The 17,210-nt window shown below is 41.7% G+C and overlaps 1 long non-coding RNA gene across 1 annotated transcript; it reads right to left on the bottom strand.

Annotated features, from left to right (window-relative positions):
- Positions 1–5,511: 5,511 nt before the first annotated feature.
- On the bottom strand, positions 5,512–14,044 carry LOC127926047 (uncharacterized). Its single transcript, XR_008123159.1, has 2 exons — positions 13,848–14,044; positions 5,512–7,422 (listed from the first exon to the last, which is right to left on the bottom strand). It is a non-coding gene; the product is annotated as an uncharacterized LOC127926047 (long non-coding RNA).
- Positions 14,045–17,210: the final 3,166 nt, after the last annotated feature.

The following is a 17,210-nucleotide window of genomic DNA, read 5'->3' as shown; positions in this document are numbered from 1 at the left end:
GAATTTAGAATTCCACTAACACAGTCGCTGATCTATTTTTTTATGATGTCATTCTGCTGCCTCTCAGTTCTCTGGGCTCTGAAACGTCTAGGGCCGGGAGATGGGGACAGGGAGGGGACAAACAGCATTAAGATGAAGGCCTTTAAGATCATTTTGATTATCCTGGTGTATGCTGTGGTGTCTCAACTTCCACTAGTACTGGTAATATCGGCTAAAAGATACATTCCATATATGGCATTTTCTTCAGGCAGGTGGGGAAGCTGCCCCGTATCAGAGGTCTTTAAGACAAAAAAGTCAAAAATCTGTTTAAACCATTTAGAACCTTAAAAATATGACTTTCTATTTTATATTCATTTGTGAATTTAAATGTATGATTTTCTTCCATATGGATTTGATTGTTTTCCAAATAATGATGTTTGAATGGATTTCCAATGTAATCAGTGGTCTAGAAAGTGATGGTTTGATTCCCCCTGTAGATTATGTTTAGATAATATTGGGTCTGCAGTTTTTGTACTCACATAGGGTAAATACCAGCCTAAGAACGCAAACCTATTGCACTTGTAGACAATTCAAATTTGAAAGGTAACAGAACCCCATTCACATCATTCAAGGTAAACGCTTCCAATGTTGGCTCAATTGGAAATTACCTTCAAATGTCAAGTGTGATACAGTGGATTTGGAAAGTATTCAGACCCATTGAACTTTTGGCACATTTTGTTACTTAACAGCCTTATTCTAAAATTGATTATATAAATGTTTTGCTCATCTACACATAATACCCCATAATGACAAAACGAAAACGTTTTTAGAATTTTTTGAAAATAAAAAACAGAATTACCTCATTTACATAAGTATTCAGACCGTTTGCTATCAGACTCGTAAATGAGCTCAGGTGCATTCTGTTTCCATTGATCATCCTTGAGATGTTTCATCAACTTTATTTACTTTATTTACATTTATTTATGAGGATTATAATTGTTTTACCCCTTTTAGATAAAGGCTGTAACGTAACAAAATGTAGAAAAAGTCAAGTGGTTTGAATACTCTCCGAATACACTGTATAGCAGCGTTTCGTATTGAATTCTGGCCATAATATACTTGTTTGTAAATAGACTTGGTGTCATTCTGTTTTAACATGAGCTCGATAGTTTATTGGCAGAGATCATTCAGCTGGCTAATGCTGAAACAGACTGGCACCAAACATTTCCGTGTGTTTTCTCTTGAAAGTTACAATGTAGTTATTGTTGGGTTGATGAGATTAAATACATACTTACTGAAGTAGCTCCCTGTCTGTCTGTCTGTCTGTCTGTCTGTCTGTCTGTCTGTCTGTCTGTCTGTCTGTCTGTCTTCTTTAAAGAGGATGAATAGAGGATATGTCTGTTATTAATAATATATATTAACAATAATTACAATAACAAATACAATGACATTTGTATCAGTAGCCTCCATACTAAACATTGCCTAGTCTTGTTTTAACCAGTGGGAAACATTTGCATGTCAGGTGTGGTCCAATAAGTGAGATGATGGGCAGCATCAGTACACTGAGGGGAAGAACACATGTGTCTTGGTGGGGATGTAAACCTGATACGAAGCTTGATCTTATGACTGATACACCTTCCAGTCGACATTTCCAACTGGTGGCAAAGGTAGACCGTGGGAACTACAATCTTTGGTTGACAGTAATAACAGTGGAGACAGGAACAGGGGTCAATACCAATGCTGAAGGAGAGGAGCCTCATTCAGGGGTTGAAACAAGAGATTGATGTTGTAGGAACCTCTGCCTTGCCATACGAGGAAAGACAACAGGCAAGCCAGCTCTTTGGTAGAATAGTGCTTGAGATATTGTAGCCAGCCCACCTCGTATGCATAGTAGTGGTTGAGATGGATACCCATCTTTGTTGATAAGTGGTCAATGAATGTTAACCTGGCTTACATAGATTAGTGATTGTGGTCATTGTAGATGAGTGGTTGTGGTGAGGTCAGATAACCAACTGTATCTAGATAAGTTGAATATATGGTAACCACTAGATAGCTAGGTATTAAACTATGGTAGGTATGGTAACTGAACGAAAATATAAAAGCGACATGTAAAATGTTGGTCACATGTTTCATTAGTTGAAATAAAAGATTCCAGAAATGTTCCATATGCAAAAAAATATTCTTTCTCATCCCTGTTAGTGAGCATTTCTGCATTGCCAATATAATCCATTCACCTGACTGGTGTGGCATATCAAGAAGCTGATTAAATGGAATGATCATTACACAGGTGCACCTTGTGATGCAGACAACAAAAGGCCACTCTGAAATGTGCAGTACTGTCACAGATGTTAAATTATCTACCATAAGTCGCCTCCAGTGTCATTTTAGAGATTTGGCAATACGTCCAACTGGCCTCACAACCGCAGACCACATGTATGGCGTTGTGGTGTGGGTGAGCAGTTTGCTAATGTCAACGTTGTGAATAGAGTGCCCCTACACAGATCTACTGCGACAAGATCCTGAGACCTATTGTCATCAGCCGGCATCACCTAATGTTTCAGCATGATAATGCACCACCCCATTTCGCAAGGATTTGTAAACAATTTCTGGAAGCTGTGTACAGTTCTTGCATGGCCTGCATGCTCACCAGACATGTCACCCATTGAGCATGTTTGGGATGGTCTGGATCAGTGTGTACAACAGTGTGTTCCAGTTCTCACCAATATCCAGCAACTTCGCACAGTCATTGAAGAGCAGTGGCACAACATTCCACAGGTCACAATAAACAGCCTGATAAACATTTTTGCAAAGTAGATGTGTCACCTTGCAAGAGGCAAATGATGGTCACACCCGACACTGACTGGTTTTCTGATCCACGACCCTAACTTTTATTTTAAGGTACGTATCTGTAACCAACAAATGCATATCTGTATTCCCAGCCATTTGAAATCCAAAGATTAGTGCCTAATGAGTTTATTTAAATTGACTGATTTCCTTATATGAACTGCAACTCAGTAAAATCTTTGACATTGTTACATGTTGCTTTCGCTTGTCTGACAATGTAATGAAAAGTGTAATTCTTCCTGGGTGTGTATATGAACAGATTTTTATAAGATTCACTGTTGTTAAAATGTTCCACTTTAAACTGAGGTAGCAATTGTTACTAGTAGATGGCTAAAATGTTAAACAGTGGTAGCTATGGTAACAACTAGATGGCTAGATGTTAAACAGTGGTAGCTATGGGAACCACTAGATGGTTAGATGTTAAACTGCAGTAGAGGAAAACTCAGCCATGTAAGGTAAATCAATGGTGGTAGCAAGCACATGTTAGCCTATGTTCCAGTCTGTTGGTGCTCTTATTCCAAACATGGCAAGGAGTGTCATGATGGCACAAAAGGCAGTGTTTTTTTAGAGGTTGTTGAAAAAGATGATTGGTTGACATCCTGAAACTACATAAGTTGGATTGCTTCCAAAGGTTCAGTGATTTTTTTTGTGATTAATGATTTGTAGATTTTTCACACACACACACACACACACACACACACACACACACACACACACACACACACACACACACACACACACACACACACACACACACACACACACACACACACACACACACACACACAGTCCTGACATAATCAACTACAATCAACTACTTGTTATAATTGATTAGGGTATTCCTATGTTTACATAGGTCCCATGGAGTTTCTGGTCACTAAGTCAGGATTCTTCTGAAAGGTGTGTTCTAAGTTCTACGTTGGAACTGACGAGGCCAAGCAAAACCACTGCAGGAGCCTCAAACACCCATCAGAACCTGGAGGTGAGCACCCCAAACAACCAATCAGCCACAACACTGACAATCCACAACCAATCAGCCACAACACTGACAATCCACAACCAATCAGCCACAACACTGACAATCCACAACCAATCAGCCACAACACTGACAATCCACAACCAATCAGCCACAACACTGACAATCCACAACCAATCAGCCACAACACTGACAATCCACAACCAATCAGCCACAACACTGACAATCCACAACCAATCAACCACAACACTGACAATCCACAACCAATCAGCCACAACACTGACAATCCACAACCAATCAGCCACAACACTGACAATCCACAACCAATCAGCCACAACACTGACAATCCACAACCAATCAGCCACAACACTGACAATACACAACCAATCAGCCACAACACTGACAATCCACAACCAATCAGCCACAACACTGACAATCCACAACCAATCAGCCACAACACTGACAATACACAACCAATCAGCCACAACACTGACAATCCACAACCAATCAGCCACAACACTGACAATCCACAACCAATCAGCCACAACACTGACAATCCACAACCAATCAGCCACAACACTGACAATACACAACCAATCAGCCACAACACTGACAATACACAACCAATCAGCCACAACACTGACAATCCACAACCAATCAGCCACAACACTGACAATACACAACCAATCAGCCACAACACTGACAATACACAACCAATCAGCCACAACACTGACAATCCACAACCAATCAGCCACAACACTGACAATACACAACCAATCAGCCACAACACTGACAATACACAACCAATCAGCCACAACACTGACAATCCACAACCAATCAGCCACAACACTGACAATCCACAACCAATCAGCCACAACACTGACAATCCACAACCAATCAGCCACAACACTGACAATACACAACCAATCAGCCACAACACTGACAATCCACAACCAATCAGCCACAACACTGACAATCCACAACCAATCAGCCACAACACTGACAATCCACAACCAATCAGCCACAACACTGACAATCCACAACCAATCAGCCACAACACTGACAATACACAACCAATCAGCCACAACACTGACAATCCAATCAGCAAAAACATTTTGACCCTAAGATTGGGAAGATTCCATTTCAATTCAGTCAATATATTTTTCATTTTGTTAGAAACTTTCCCCATGATATAGAAGAGTGAGAAATGAAAATAGAAACCAGTGTACAATGAGAATGAAGTGTTTTTTATTGAATCTGTGTCACTGTTTTGTCATTGAAACCAATGTTGGATCATTTAAAGACAGATGTTTACCAGACGATATAATATTTTTGTCAATTCAATACAACTTTACTCATCCCTTCAGGGCCAATTATGTTTACCTACTTTCCTTCTGATTTGAAAACAGTTAGTTCAGCAGTGTGGTTTCCATACCACCAAGGGAAATGTACTGATTTCCATGTTCAACTCATGCACGGACCATTAGCTCCCCCAGCCATAGCACAGCTAGCCACTGTTCCTAAACAGCTAACCTCCTGTTACCATGGAAAGTATAAGGCTTGGCTTGAGTTAAGGGTCTTGCTCTTTCACGTGCAGATGCTATTTAAATAAAATGCACTCCAATGACTCACTACTTCAGTGCAACAGTTGATTTCTGTAAAAGGCAATTCTCAGTCAATGTAAAGAAATGAAAAACAAAACAATACATGAATGAAATAAGTAACATTTAATCATTTATTTAATGTATGTGCACTGTATAGGGAATAGGGTACCATTTGGGCCTTCGTAGCTTTTACTTTCAAACAAAAGAACTAAACTAAACTACAGAATCAATACATTTAAATCACTGTTCAGAGTAGCACTGTCATTAGGAATGATAATGAAAACATTTAAATGTGCTGTTGAACCTCTGATATGAATGGGTATAATGCATCAATATCTTCTCATAAGACATTACTGAAGCATTATGTGCAGTTGCAGTCGGAAGTTTACATACACTTAGGTTGGAGTCATTAAAACTTGTTTTTCAACCACTCCATAAATTTCTTGTTTAACAAACTATAGTTTTGGCAAGTCGGTTAAGACATCTACTTTGTGCATTGCACAAGTAACTTTTCCAACAATTGTTTACAGACAGATTATTTCACATATAATTCACTGTATCACCAATCCAGCGGGTCAGAAATGTACATATACTAAGTTGACTGTGTCTTTAAACAGGTTGGAAAATTCCAGAAACTGAAGTCATGGCTTTAGAAGCTTCTGATAGGCTAAACGCCTTCTGTCTCCTAGAGATGAACGTATTTTGGTGCGAAAAGTGCAAATCAATCCCAGAACAACAGCAAAGGACCTTGTGAAGATGCTGGAGGAAACAGGTACAAAGGTATCTATATCCACAGTAAAACGAGTCCTACATCAGCATAACCTGAAAGGCCGCTCAGCGAGGAAGAAGCCACTGCTCCAAAACTGCCGTAAAACAGCCAGAAGGTTTGCAACTCCACATGGGGACAAATATCGTAATTTTTGGAGAAATGACCTCTGGTCTGATGAAACAAAAATAGAACTGTTTGGTCATAATGACCATCATTATGTTTGGAGGAAAAAGGGGGAGGCTTGCAAGTCAAAGAACACCATCCCAACCATGAAGCACGGGGTGGCAGGAAGTTAAAGCTTGTTTGCAAATGGGTCTTCCAATTGGACAATGACCCCAAAGCATACTTCCAAAGTTGTGTCAAAATGGCTTAAGGACAACAAAGTCAAGGTTTTGGAGTGGCCATCACAAAGCCTTGACCTCAATCGTATAGAAAATGTTGGTGCAGAACTGAAAAAGCGTGTGCGAGCAAGGAGGCCTACAAACCCGACTCAGTTACACCAGCTCTGTCAGGAGGAATGGGCCAAAATTCACCCAACTTATTGTGGGAAGTTTGTGGAAGGCTACCCGAAATGTTTGACCCAAATTAAACAATTTTAAAGTTAATGCTACAAAATACGAATTGAGTGTATGTACACTTCTGACCCACTGGGAATGTGATGAAAGAAATAAAAGCTTAAATAAATCAAATCAAAATCAAATTTATTCATAAAGTCCTTCTTACATCAGCTGATATCTCAAAGTGCTGTACAGAAACCCAGCCTAAAAGCCCAAACAGCAAGCAATGCAGGTGTAGAAGCACAGTGGCTCGGAAAAACTTCCTAGAATGGCCAGAACCTAGGAAGAAACCTAGAGAGGAACCAGGCTATGAGGGGTGACCAGTCCTCTTCTAGATGTGCCGGGTTGAGATTATTACAGAACATGGTCAAGATGTGTAAATGTTCATAGATGACCAACAGGGGCAAATAATCACAGTGGTTGTCGAGGGTACAACAGGGCAGCACCTCAGGAGTAAATGTCAGTTGGCTTTTCATAGCCGATCATTCAGAGTATCTCTACCGCTCCTGCTGTCTCTAGAGAGTTGAAAACAGCAGGTCTGGGACAGGTAGCAAGTCCGGTGAACATGTCAGGGTTCCATAGCCGCAGGCAGAACAGTTGCAACTGGAGCAGCAGCACAGCCAGGTGGACTGGGTACAGCTAGGCGTCACCAGGCCAGGTAGTCCTGAGGCATGGTCCTAGGGCTCAGGTTCTCTGAGAGAAAGAGAGAAAGAGAGAAAGAGAGAGATAATTAGAGAGAGCATACTTCAATTCACACAGGACATCGCATAAAACAGGAGAAATACTCCAGATATAACAGACTGAACCTAGCCCCCCGACACATAAACTACTGCAGCATAAATACTGGAGGCTGAGACAGGAGGGGTCGGGAGACACTGTGGCCCCATCCGACGATTCACCCAGACAGGGAACAAACAGGCAGGATATGAATAAATAATTCTCTCTACTATTATTCTGACATTTTCTTTTCTTACCTAAGACAGGTCATTTTTACTAGGATTAAATATCAGGAATTGTGAAAAACTGTGTTTAAATGTATTTGGCTAAGGTGTATGTAAACTTCAGACTTCAACTTTAGATAGTATCAGATATAATTAAACAAAGATAACTTAATTGTTTGCTTTTATTGTTTATTCTCATTCTATCATTTATGATTTTAACCCTGAAAACCTAAATCTACACTGGGAATTCTGTATTATAAAAATAAACTCATTCTCTTCTGCAGGACAGGGAACTCTGAAATCACTACCTCTTCTGAGAAGGGCTCAAGTTCTGTTCATTCACAATTTGTTATTTAAACTGTATACTTGGCATTTTAAATTATGATTATGACTTTGAATATCACTCCCTCAGCATGATGTTAGATCCTGACCCAATATTAAACATAGGGGGAGTGATATATCCTTTTACCAATATAGTGCACAACTTTAGGGGATAGGTTAGAGAACTACATCCTTTAGAGGATAGTGTAGTAAACAACATCCTTTAGGGTGGTGGTCAACAACCTTTTCTGAGTCAATTTCACATTCGCAGTCAAAAGCACACAAATCTACAGCTCAGATTACATTTTTTTTTACATTAACCTCACACAAACATTTTTTTAGGAATGATTTTTGGGCAGTACGCTTAATACATTATCACAGCATATTGGCTATATGATTGGCTTGCCAATCGGACCATGTTATATTTCAAAACTCGAGCTTTGATAGCAAAGTAGATCAGTTAGTTTAGCACTTGTGAAGCTGTGGAGATTGAATTGAAATAATTTGCTTTTTTATTTTGCTGGACTGATGGTACCTGCATCTGATGGTCAACGAGGTCAAATAACGACGTCAGTGATCTTCAGTTCGAAACTCGGAGCTCTAGGAAGATGCATTTCCGACTTGGAATTCCGAGTTGGATGACCGTTCAAAACGATTTGTCCCAACCACCTCTCCCAACGGTCCCTGCTCAAATCTTCCTTTCCTCCGGTGAGACTGACCAGAGAGGGGAAACCTTCTTCCACCTGATGGCGAAACTCACGTCGCACCGCATGAGGCAGTGTAGTTCAAATTCATGTGGTTCCGAAGACCAGAGACAGTTAAATATTCCTTTATGTTAAAATGGACACGATGAGCTGATGATTATAATAAAACCCAGGGATATCGATTCATTGCAGCTGCAGCCCGAGATGGGAAGTACGGAGAAGCGCGTTTTGTAATAGTTTTGAATAAAAACAGTGAGAGTGCTGAATTTAAACTTAATGAGCTCTTAAAGGACCAGGGCACAAATAAAAACTATAATAACAATCAATAATTTTGCTCTTTACTTAGCAATCTTAAAAATAAAAATGTTCATCAAAAATTATGAATAACTCATCACAGGTTAATGAGAAGGCTGTGCTTGAAATGATGCACATAACTCTGCAATGTTGGGTTGTATTGGAGAGAGTCTCAGTCTTTTTCCACAAACAGTCTGTGCCTGTATTTAGTGTTCATGGTAGTGAGGGCTGAGAATCCACTCTCACATAGGTACGTGGTTGCAAAGGGTATTGGTGTCTTAACAGCTCAATTTACCAAGGCAGGATACTCTGAGCGCAGCTCAATTTACCAAGGCAGGATACTCTGAGCGCAGCCCAATTTACCAAGGCAGGATACTCTGAGCGCAGCCCAATTTACCAAGGCAGGATACTCTGAGCGCAGCCCAATTTACCAAGGCAGGATACTCTGAGCGCAGCCCAATTTACCAAGGCAGGATACTCTGAGCGCAGCCCAATTTACCAAGGCAGGATACTCTGAGCGCAGCCCAATTTACCAAGGCAGGATACTCTGAGCGCAGCCCAATTTACCAAGGCAGGATACTCTGAGCGCAGCCCAATTTACCAAGGCAGGATACTCTGAGCGCAGCCCAATTTACCAAGGCAGGATACTCTGAGCGCAGCCCAATTTACCAAGGCAGGATACTCTGAGCGCAGCCCAATTTACCAAGGCAGGATACTCTGAGCGCAGCCCAATTTACCAAGGCAGGATACTCTGAGCGCAGCCCAATTTACCAAGGCAGGATAGCCCAATTTACTGAGCGCAGCCCAATTTACCAAGGCAGGATACTCTGAGCGCAGCCCAATTTACCAAGGCAGGATACTCTGAGCGCAGCCCAATTTACCAAGGCAGGATACTCTGAGCGCAGCCCAATTTACCAAGGCAGGATACTCTGAGCGCAGCCCAATTTACCAAGGCAGGATACTCTGAGCGCAGCCCAATTTACCAAGGCAGGATACTCTGAGCGCAGCCCAATTTACCAAGGCAGGATACTCTGAGCGCAGCCCAATTTACCAAGGCAGGATACTCTGAGCGCAGCCCAATTTACCAAGGCAGGATACTCTGAGCGCAGCCCAATTTACCAAGGCAGGATACTCTGAGCGCAGCCCAATTTACCAAGGCAGGATACTCTGAGCGCAGCCCAATTTACCAAGGCAGGATACTCTGAGCGCAGCCCAATTTACCAAGGCAGGATACTCTGAGCGCAGCCCAATTTACCAAGGCAGGATACTCTGAGCGCAGCCCAATTTACCAAGGCAGGATACTCTGAGCGCAGCCCAATCCAGAAATCTGGCGGTGGCTTCTGATTAAATTCAATTTTCACAGAACAGTTTGTTGAATTTTCAATGAGGCTCTCATGTTCAGACATCAGTAAGTGGACTGGATGCAGGGCATGACATGGATAATTAATCCAGTTGTTTGTGTCATCCGTTTTGGGAAAATACCTGCGTAATTGCCCACCCAACTCAATCTGGTGTTTCGCTATATCACGTTTGACATTGTCCATAATCTTGAGTTCATTTCACACTAAAAATCATACAATGATGGAAAGACCTGTGTGTTGTCCTTGTTAATGCAGACAGAGAAGAGCTCCAACTTCTTAATCATAGCCTCAATTTTGTCCCGCACATTGAATATAGTTGTGGAGAGTCCCTGTAATCCTAGATTCAGATCATTCAGTTGAGAAAAAACATCACCGATACAGGCCAGTCGTGTGAGAAACTCATCATGCAAGAGGTCAGACAAGTGAAAATTGTGGTCAGTGAAGAAAACTAAGTTCGTCTCTCAATTAAAAAAACATGTCAATTCTTCGCCCCTTGATAAACAGAGGACTTCTGTATTTTGTAAAAGCGTTACATGGTCGCTGCCTATATCATTGCATAGTGCAGAAAATATATGAAAGCTTTGCTTTACCAATGATAACCATTTTCACTGTAATGTCCAAAATGCCTTTCAAGCCGTCAGGCATTCCCTTGGCAGCAAGAGCTTCTCGGTTGATGCTGTAGTGTACCCAAGTGCTGTGGGGACAACGGGCATTACAACTCCACTATGTCTCCCTGTCATGGCTTTTGCACCATCAGTACAGACACCAACGTATTTTGACCACCAAAGTCCATTTGATGTCACAAAGCTGCCCAGTACTTAAAAATATCCTCTCCTGTTGCCCTGGTTTCCAGTGGTTTGCAGAAGAAGATGTATTCCATAATTGACCCCCATAAACATAAAATATATATACCAGGAGCTGTGCCAGAACCATCACGTCTGTTGACTCATCCAGCTATAATGCATAGATTTCACTGGCTTGCATGAGAAGCTGTAATTGTTTCAAAACATCTCCTGCCATGTCACTGAAAAATGAAACAGTGTTGAAACAGTGTTGTATGATAAAGGCATTGTCTGTACAGATGTTTGGGCCTTTTCCCCAGCATTGTCCCAGCCATATTCGCGGCAGCAGGAAGAATTAAGTCCTCCACAATAGTAAGGGGCTTGCCTGTCCTAGCCACTCGGTAGCTTGCCATATAAAATGCTTCTAGCCCCTTCTTATTACTGGTATCTGTTGCTTTTATACATGTCTTACTAGTCGAAAGGTGTCTTACTTCTAGCTCAGAAAAATACATTTTTCAAATTGTCATGTTTTTTTTCCAAATGTCTGCACAAGAGTGAGATCATTGTGCGATCATACTTTTGCACATATAACACACTGTGGCTGAGAAAAGGCACTACTCCAAATATAAGTGAACTACAAATCAATGTAGTTATCATGATATTTGCACCTCTTCGATGGACCTACATACCTGTTTGTTTTTCAGTGCTTTCTGGGGTGAGGGGGCAGTAGCTCTTCGGCTGCATCAGGTTCACAACTGTCAGTGTCCATGCTAGCTGGGCTAACAACAAATATAGAATTTCTGATGCTAGCATTGGATGTGCTCGTGGAAGCAGAACAACTTATGTCGTAGACAGGTGCAGGTGTTGTGAAGCTGGTAGTAACGGTACTACCAGTAGAGCTCGTATGTGTCTCTATGGACACGGGCCTAACTCTTTTTAACCATTTGTGACTCACCACTTGGATTCAGTCTTATGTAGCAGCATTTGAATTTCTGTTTTTCATATTGGATAAAAGTAGGGACTCAGAGCTAGAAAATGGTATAACTGGTATATCTGCATTTAAAGAAAAAATGGGAAAGTAATCCTGCTTTGAAAGTTGATCAATTTGTAATCTCACTTTTGAGAAAACCGTCTTTCGATGTGTTGGTACTACTATTGGGCTACTATTGGAGAGCCCCTCTTTGTCTACACCAATTCAGAATTGTTCACACCCTCTTAAGCCTTAGCCCCACCCATTTATGTAAGGGTTGATCGGTGCGTTCTGTACAAACTTGTGTCGTAGAAAATTGTTTATCAAATATAACACTTACAAGAACTTGTGAATTCAATAGAGGCTTTTAATACAGAATATCAGAAGCCGAGCTGGTCCGCAGAACAATTCCCTTCCCTGAGCACTGGCTCTGTATTTATACACACATAACATATGAGTCCATCCCACATGTAAATGTGGTAACCTCCCTAAGTCCATCCGCCACCATTATCTTTCAATCTATCCATCCTGCTTGTTCACGCCCAATAACGCCCATATCTGCCTTGGTTAAGTTTATAATGGTGGCAGGACCTCCTCCTATCCCAAAAATAATATATGCCCATCTCATCCTATGGGCCCCTTCTGTTTTAGCTCGGTGTGTTTCTTTGGTATGGTTTGTCCTTATTAGGACTCGTAGACTATGTGTCCCTTCTAACATTCCTTCAGCGTCTTCATATCCTATTAATAATACATTACGTCTTATCCTATGTTCCCCCCATGCCCAGCTTGGTATGTTCTTTGGTATGTCTGTCCTTATTAGGACTTGTAGACTATGTGTCTGGTAGCCTATGTGTCTCTCTCTCTCTTCTCCTGTAGTTTGACGTACATCTTTGCTCTTCAGTATTGTTTTGTCCCTTTATGTATCTTTTGCACCCACACTTGCCAGCTACTTCCAGACATCTAAGAGAGAGAACAGCTCACTGAACATCTGTGGATTCGTGTTCAGAGTGCACACTGAACTCTCTGGCCAATAAGTAGAGTTGTTCCGAGAGCTCTAACCTCACAAATATAGTCAAGCACCCAAGCTAACTGGAAAACACTGGCTAGCTACTTCCAGACACAAAATGAGAGAACACCCCACTCTGACCATTTTCCTTGCTCTAGCAGAGCTGGTTAGGATTTTTTCACGTTATCCAGAGCATTGGTGACTGTACCTGTGCTGCTGGCAACAAATGAATTACGCTTTGTTGCCAACGTGCACTGAAACCGGACATGTTGAGTGTTCAAAAATGCATCAGTTATTCTGTGCTCTGGCACACTTTTGTTCAGAAATGTAGCAAGATAGCTAGCTGGGTAAACAATGAATCCCAACGCATGACGTAACATTAGTTAGCCAGCCAGCCAGCTAACATTAGCTAGCTAGTTAACAGTACACTTTAACTGGAAATGAAAAAACACTTTGTCAAAATTAGAGTTTTTTGTTAAGACATGTAGGTATCTAGCTAAACAATGGACCATCATCACAACTCATGATGTTACTACCCTGCATGAATCTGCAGGTAGCTAACCACCACGTTCTATGGCTTTAACTAGTCAAGCAAATGTGTCTGAGATACGAAGAATGAGATCATACACCATAACGTCAGCTAGCGACCCAGCAAGCTAACATTTGCTAGCTAACAGTACACTTGAAATGAAACCCCTTTCTGTCAAAATTAGAAACGTGTGATATGGGAAAATCTTACCAGTACATATCATGGTTGGACGCGTCTCCTGTCTGATGCCAAAAGCAGGTGGGAGACTCTGCAAACATATGGAAGAAAGTACTCTGGTCAATTAAGACTAAAATTGAGCTCTTTGGTCATCAAGGAAACCGCTATGTCGGGCGCAAACCCAACACCTCTCATCTCTCTCTTTGTAACGCTCTCTCTCTCTCATTAACTCTTTCTCTGTCTCCTTAACTCTCTCTTTGTTTAACTCTCTCTTGCAGGGCTGCATAACTGTCTTTTCACCACATCATTGCCATTCACATGAGTTCCAGTGCAGCATCTGTGTGGAGTGCTACCAGGCGGTGGTCCACCCTGTGGTCTATATGAAGTACAAACCCTTAAGGTACAGGGTGGGTCGGGTCGGCCGGGTCCTGGGGGGTCACGCTGATGTTCACAGGGACTGTTGTTTCCCTCTACACTCCTCAGTTCCCCATCCACTGCTTCCTCACCAACATCTTACACTTCCTATCGGTCAATCTATTCTGCAGCCTCTCCATCGTCCATGTCCTGAAGCGTCCCACGCCAGGACAGGGAGAGATTGAGAGAAGAGGGGGAGGGGAGAGGGAGAAGAAGGCCATGAAGAAGGGAGCGTTCACGATTGTCTCTGTCATCATGGCCATGATGTTGATCAACAACCTACCCAAGAGCAGTCATGTACCTGCTATAAGACCCATCAGAGCTGAAGTGTTCTGCTTGCTCGATGCCCTCAACATGTTCCTCCTGGTGTTCTGTGGGTTGGTGCAGCCCTTCTTCTACCTCCACAGGTCTGGGAATCTACCCTGCTGCCCCAGGGGGCAGTGAGGGAGAGGTGGCACAACCATAGAAATATAACTGGGTACACTCAATACGGCCACCGGTACACCCATCACAGAACGTTGATTTAATTGGTAAAGTCCATTCTAGTTATTATATTCTATGGGCACAAGCTTGTACTACTATCCTGATGACTTTTTGAGTGTACAAAACATTAGGAATGCCTTCCTTATATTGAGTTGTACCCCTTTTGCCTTCAGAGCAGACTCAATTTGTTGGTGCATGTGTCACGCCTTGGTCTTAGTATTTTGTGTTTTCTTTATTATTTGGTCAGGCCAGGGTGTGTAGTTTCACCAGATAGGCTGTAATAGGTTTTCGTTCCGTTTGTTGTTTTTGTATTTTGTATCGTTATTTCATGCGTCACTTTTCCTATTAAAGTCATGAGTAACCACTACGCCGCATTTCGGTCCGACTCTCATTCTACAAACGAAGAACGCCGTTACAGCATGGACTCTACAAGGTATCAAAAGCGTGGGCCATGTTGACTCCAATGATTCCTACTGTTGTGTCAAGTTGGCTGGATTTACCTTAGGGTGGTGGACCATTGTTGATACACACAGGAAACAGTTGAGCGTGACCATAATCCTTTTCAAAGGCACTTCAATATTTTGCCTTGCCCATTCACCCTCTGAATGGCATACATTCTCAATCCATATCTCAATTGTCTCAAAGCATAAAAATCCTAATTTAACAGGTGTCCTCATCTTTATCTACACGGATTGAAGTAGATTTAACAAATGTCATGAATAAGGGATCATAGCTTTCACCTGGTCAGTCTATCATGGAAAGTGTTTTTGCAAATCCAATGATTTTTCCACTGTGATTCAACATCATCACATTGATTGTTAGGGGATGAAATGAATTGAAACAATGTGGATTCAACCAGTTTTTGGTTATGTACTGGTTGAATACATACTTGTCAAGGCTACTATTTTATACTGTGTGTCGAATGAAAAGATAACTAAACTGTAGGTAGTGAATATACGACTGGCAGAATTCAGTACAGTTCTGAAAGGTGAATACACTAACCATGATTTGCCTAACCTTAACCTTAATGCTAGCATTAAATTTAAACCTTACCCTAACCATATCCCTAAAGTTAACGCTAAACCCAACCACTAAGCCTAAACTTGACCCCTAAATTTAACCATAAACCAATTTTTGATCCCTATTTTATTTATATTTATTTCACCCTTATTTAACCAGGTAGGCCAGTTGAGAACAAGTACTCATTTACAACTGCGACCTGGCCAATATAAAGCAAAGCAGTGCGACAAAAACAACAACACAGAGTTACACATGGGATATACAAACATACAGTCAACAACACAATAGAAAATCTGTATAGTGTTTGCAAATTAAGTGAGGAGGTTAGGCAGTAAATAGGCAATAGTGGCGAAGTAATTATAGTCTAGCAATTAACACGAGTGATAGATTTGCAGATGAGGATGTGCAAGTATAAATACTGGTATAAATACTGGTGTGCAAAAGAGCAGAAAAAAAGTATATATATATGGGGATGAGATAGGTAGTTGGTTGGATGGGCTATTTACAGATGGGCTGTGTACAGCTGCAGCGATTGGAAAGCTGCTCTGACAGCCGATGCTTGAAGTTAGTGAGGGAGATATAAGTCTCAAACTTCAGTGATTTTTACAATTTGCTCCAGTCATTGGCAGCAGAGAACTTGAAGGAAAGGTGGTCAAGTGTGTTGGATTTGGGGATGACCAGTGAAATATACCTACTGGAGCGTGTTCTATGGGTAGGTGTTGCTATGGTGACCAGTGAGCTGAGATAAGGCGGAGCTTTACCTAGCAAAGACTTATAGATGATCTGGAGCCAGTGGGTTTGGCGATGAATATGTAGCGAGGACCAGTCAACGAGAGCACACAGGTCGCAATGGTGGGTAATATATGGGGCTTTGGTGACAAAACGGATGGCACTGTGATAAACTGCATCCAATAGAGATGCAGTAGAGAAATGCTTATTGAAATGATTGATTATCGTTGGTTCCAGTGTTTCCTAGCCTCAGTGCAGTGGGCAGCTGAGAGGAGGTGCTCTTATTACCCATGGACTTTACAGTGTCCCAAAAACCTTTTGGAGTTGTGCTGCAGGATGCACATTTCTGTTTGACAAAGCTAGCCTTTGCTTTCCTAACTGACTGTGTATATTAGTACCTGACTTCTCTGAAAAGTTGCGCATCGCGGGACTATTCAAAGATAGTGCAGTGCACCACAGAATGTTTTTGTACTGGTCAAGGTAAGTCAAGTCTGTAGTGAACCAAGGGCTATATCTGTCCTGCTTATTTATTGAGATGGTGAGGAAGGAACTTTTGAAGAACAACCAGGCATCCTCTACTGACGGGATGAGGCCAATATCCTTCCAGGATACCCGGGCCAGGTCGATTAGAAAGGCCTACTCGCAGTGTTTTAGGGAGCGGTGATAGTGATAAGGGGTGGTCGTTTAACCGCGGACCTATAACGGATGCAGGCAATGAGGAAGTGATCGCAGAGATCCTGGTTGAAAACA

The sequence above is a fragment of the Oncorhynchus keta genome, unplaced genomic scaffold (genome assembly GCF_023373465.1).
Source record: "Oncorhynchus keta strain PuntledgeMale-10-30-2019 unplaced genomic scaffold, Oket_V2 Un_contig_6652_pilon_pilon, whole genome shotgun sequence".
Taxonomy (NCBI): Eukaryota; Metazoa; Chordata; class Actinopteri; order Salmoniformes; family Salmonidae; genus Oncorhynchus; species Oncorhynchus keta.
The sequence above is the reverse complement of the archived record's forward strand: the minus strand, read 5'-3'. Positions and strand labels throughout refer to the sequence as shown.